General features: G+C 37.4%; 1 pseudogene; it reads right to left on the bottom strand.

Moving 5' to 3' along the window:
* Positions 1 to 218: 218 nt before the first annotated feature.
* Positions 219 to 317, bottom strand: LOC127233151 (uncharacterized; annotated as a pseudogene).
* Positions 318 to 4,116: the final 3,799 nt, after the last annotated feature.

The raw sequence follows: 4,116 nt of genomic DNA, 5'->3' as shown, positions 1-4,116 counted from the left end.
AGTAGATAAGAGCACTTGCTGCTGTGTCAGAGGACCCGGGTTCTGTTCTCACTAACCAATGGCACCTAACAACGTTTTATGGCTCCAGTTCCAGGGATCTGATGCTTCTTCTGATCGCCATGGGGATCGGGCACAAACAAGGTACACATATATACATTTAGGTAAAATGTCCTACACATGAAATTAAAATAAAGATTTTTACATCTTGGAATATGAATGTTTATATGTTAAATTTTGTGAATTTTTATGTCATTCTTGCACAGGGTCCATGCTAATCTTCTCTTTGCCATTCCAACCTTAGTATATACTGCTGCAGTGAGCGTGAATTCATAGCATACACTTGACAAGAAGTACCAGTAACCCCATGAGGGCTCTTGGATTCTGCACTCTGAGCTCCCTATAGTAACTGACTGAAATTTGGGGGTTTTCTAGGAAGGATAGTAGTGTTTTCCTTGAATGAGAAGACGGGCAAATTGGGCCATACAGTTCTTCTTGTCCTTTCCCCCTTTGTTAGAAAGATTCCGGTCCCCCCTTTTTTTCTTGAGGAAGAAGGGTATCAGGGTGCCTAGCTAAAAAATTAACCTCCCTCTAGTAGTGAATCAGTATTTATTCCTAGTAAACAAATGGTTTTGGGGAGCCCATTCCATATAGAGGGATACTCCCTCAGCCTAGACACATGGGGAAGGGCCTAGGCCCTGCTCCAAATGATATGACAGGCTTTGAAGACTTTCCATGAAAGGTCTCACCCTCCCTGGAGAGTAGAAAGGGGGTAGGATAGGGGTAGTGGGGGCAGGAGAGGATGGGAGGGTGAGGGAACTGGGATTGACATGTAAAACAAGCTTGTTTCAAATTTAAATAAAGTATTATCATAAAAAAATTAACCTCCCTAGATCTCATGCAGTTATGGGTACCCATAAGGAAAGCTCTCAAATGATAGAAACTCATTTCTTTTTCTAATACAGAGCCTCTCCTTCCCTCCAGTTCCCTCCCTCACCCTCCTCTTCTGACACATAGACGGAAATAGTGTCTCATGACAAAAATAAAAGAGAGCGTAATGTGGAAAACGTGAAGATGGAAGCCATAGTCTGAGGATGCTTGGGAAGAAAGAAGGAACCTGGGTCATTTGTGACACTCTGAAGCTGCTCCAGCAGTCAGTCCTAAAAGGGCCACTTCTGTCCCCCAAATAAACCTGAATTTGACTCCACTGATTCCTGGAGTTTGAGGCTGAACATAGTCTTGGCTAGGACAAAACTGCCACAACTTATCTTCTACTGAGTGTTCTTGCTTGAATAGTTTACAAGTTAGATAGAAATGACTTTGTGTCAGAAATACAAGCACTTTCATAAAAATAATGTAACACTCCCATACTATTTTCTCCTAAGTCCTGATATCTCAAAGTAGTAGATTAAGGAACATTTATTAAGGGAAATGGGAAGTAGAAAAGAAACAATACCCGTACTTGAATCTCCTAAAGTCACATTTTAACATTTTGATATAATTGGGTTCTCTGCCTTATTTTCAAGTACTTTTTTTTTTTTACCATTATGACATTAGTGCATATTTATATTATTTTACCTAATGCTATACTATAAATAGCTTTCCAAGTTAGCACACGTTAGCAAGGGTGTGGCTAAGTAAGAAAACAAATACATATACCGTGGTAAGTAACATAATATATGCACACAGAGTAGTCCTAAAAATATACATCAGGGAAATTACAAATAAGTAGCTTGCTAATTATAACATGTTTTGGTTAACTGGTCCTGTCACTGAACATGTCAACTAACTTTTAAAAATTATTATTGTGTGTTCAGAGCACAGTGTGTGTGTGTGTATGTGTGTGTCTGTGTGTTTATGGGTGCACACACAGCATATGTATTGAAATTGGAAGAAAACTTTGTGTAATCAGTTCTCTCCTTTCACCTTTACATGGATTCTGGGGCTCAAACCAATGTCACCAGGCTTTCACTGGGACTGTCATCTCACTGCCCTCAATTCATTAAAAAATTATTTAATTCAAGTCAATGGATTAAATATTAGTGGACATAGAGAGATAATATATGACATATGCCATCTTAGTGAATGATTTTCAAAACTGGAAGACATAAGCATGCAGCTATATGTGTGCACGTGTGTGTGTGTGTAGGTGTGTAGTAGACCTTTTATTTGTGGCCATGCATTTTTATAAGCCATTTAATTATGTTGAAAAATGCATATAGGATAGGAATATTTCCATTTCCAAGCATTATTTTTAATGCCAATTTTCATGATTCTTGGGTTCTGGATTTGCCTCATCGTAACAGATCAGTTTCTTAAGAGTACTTCCAATGAACACATTTTAACATAAGGACAGAGGTTTCTTTCTGAAATTTCAAGTGACTCAAAGTCTCTAGTTCTCGTTTTCTTAACAGTAAATGTTATCAAGTGTAAGTATCAGTACCCTGTTGCTTTCAAGTTTTGCAATTATTAGTATTAGTTAACTCCCCAACACCCTTCTCCAGGAAAGAGAATTACTTTTGGTTACCACAGCAAGTAGGAAACAATGACCAACATGACCCTGGAGAGCTAAGGAAAGAGTTGAGATGTGAGAACAGAGGCTCTGCCCTTCAGTATTGCTGAGCTGAGACCACATGGAGAACAAAGATACTTAAACAAACAGTGAGCCGGGATCTCCTTATCTAAGTACTAAGTTCAAGCTATCATGTTGTCTATGGCTGTGTGAATAATTAATGATTTGGGTTAGCTTAAGGTTTTTTTCTAAATATGTTTGGTAACTGGATATTTAAAAGTCATTTTTTTTCTGAAAATGACAGAAGATCATTACCACATTAAAAAAAAAAACTTCTTAATCATAATCTCTCTCTCTCTTGAAACTCATTTTCCCCCCCTCTGCCTCTAGTGAGGCAGCAAGTACTTATGTCTGGGAAACTAGGGTTAAAGACCTAGGAGAAAATTAAACATAAAATCCCAGTCTAATAAATGCTAAAATGTTTCATCAAGTTTGCATGCTCTTCTGGTTATCTGAGATGTGCAGTTTAAATTGCCTAATACTCTGCAGACCTTTTTATTTTTGTAGAATTCATAAAGTCTGGTGAGTTCTTCATTCCCTCCAGTGTGGACTTCCTAAGTGGTTCTTGCAATATATACTGCAAGTACTTTCTAATATAATTGTTTTGGGGTCTATATGAGGTGATTCCCTCAAAGAAGACCTAGATATTTTCTTGATCTCTTATTCAATTGATTTACTATACCTTTTCAAGTATGTATTTCTATGCATTAGTTATGTGATGTACATTAAGATAGCCTCTAGTCTTTTTTTCAGTTTGTCATAGTAAACCTTGTGGACTCTGTATCCAGAGTCATCAAAAAAGCCTGCCACAAGTTCTCCAGTTCTATTTCATATCTCCAGAATTAGAATCTCAGAACAGGCAGGGAAGTAGGCATTGCTGCTCCTGAGGTACTATTGTTCTAAGAGCTTTGCATCATTTGGAACACTTGAGAGTCTGAAGGAGGTGATAAAAGTATGGCTAAATAAGAAAACAAATACATAAATTGTGGTAAGAAACAGGTATATACAGGAACAGTGCCAAAAATATACAGGAGTGATATTAATTTTATTGTCAGAAGTAAGAATTATTAGCTTCAGACTTTTTGAACTATTCCTTAAAATGTTTAGAAATTCAGTTGTTTGTACTTGGAGCACCTCTAAAATTGAATAGGAGCATAAAGCTCCTACTTAAAAAAAAAATGTTTCCATGTGAGTTTAACTTGCAAGAGTCTGTAGGAGACAGAAAAAGGAGTTGGATGCCCTGGACTGGAGTTATAGGTGGTTGTGAACTGACTTATATGGGTTCTGGGAACCAAATGCAGATCCCCTGAAAGAGCAGCAAGTGCTCTTAACTGCAGAACCATTTCTGCAGCCACAAGAAAACCTATACTTTTTAAAAAGTAAGATCCTCAAGTGAAATTGAAGATCTGGATAAGTATGTACATGAATCATTTGAATTAGCAGCCTTCTACTTGTGGAAATTTAGCCTGAGGATATAGTTAGGTTTGTGTGCATGGGTTTGTTTATAAAGCAAATACATTGAGTAGGTTTGAGTGACTTATTTTCAT

This window comes from Phodopus roborovskii, unplaced genomic scaffold, assembly GCF_943737965.1.
Source record: "Phodopus roborovskii unplaced genomic scaffold, PHOROB, whole genome shotgun sequence".
In the NCBI taxonomy this organism is placed as follows: domain Eukaryota; kingdom Metazoa; phylum Chordata; class Mammalia; order Rodentia; family Cricetidae; genus Phodopus; species Phodopus roborovskii.
The sequence above is the reverse complement of the archived record's forward strand: the minus strand, read 5'-3'. Positions and strand labels throughout refer to the sequence as shown.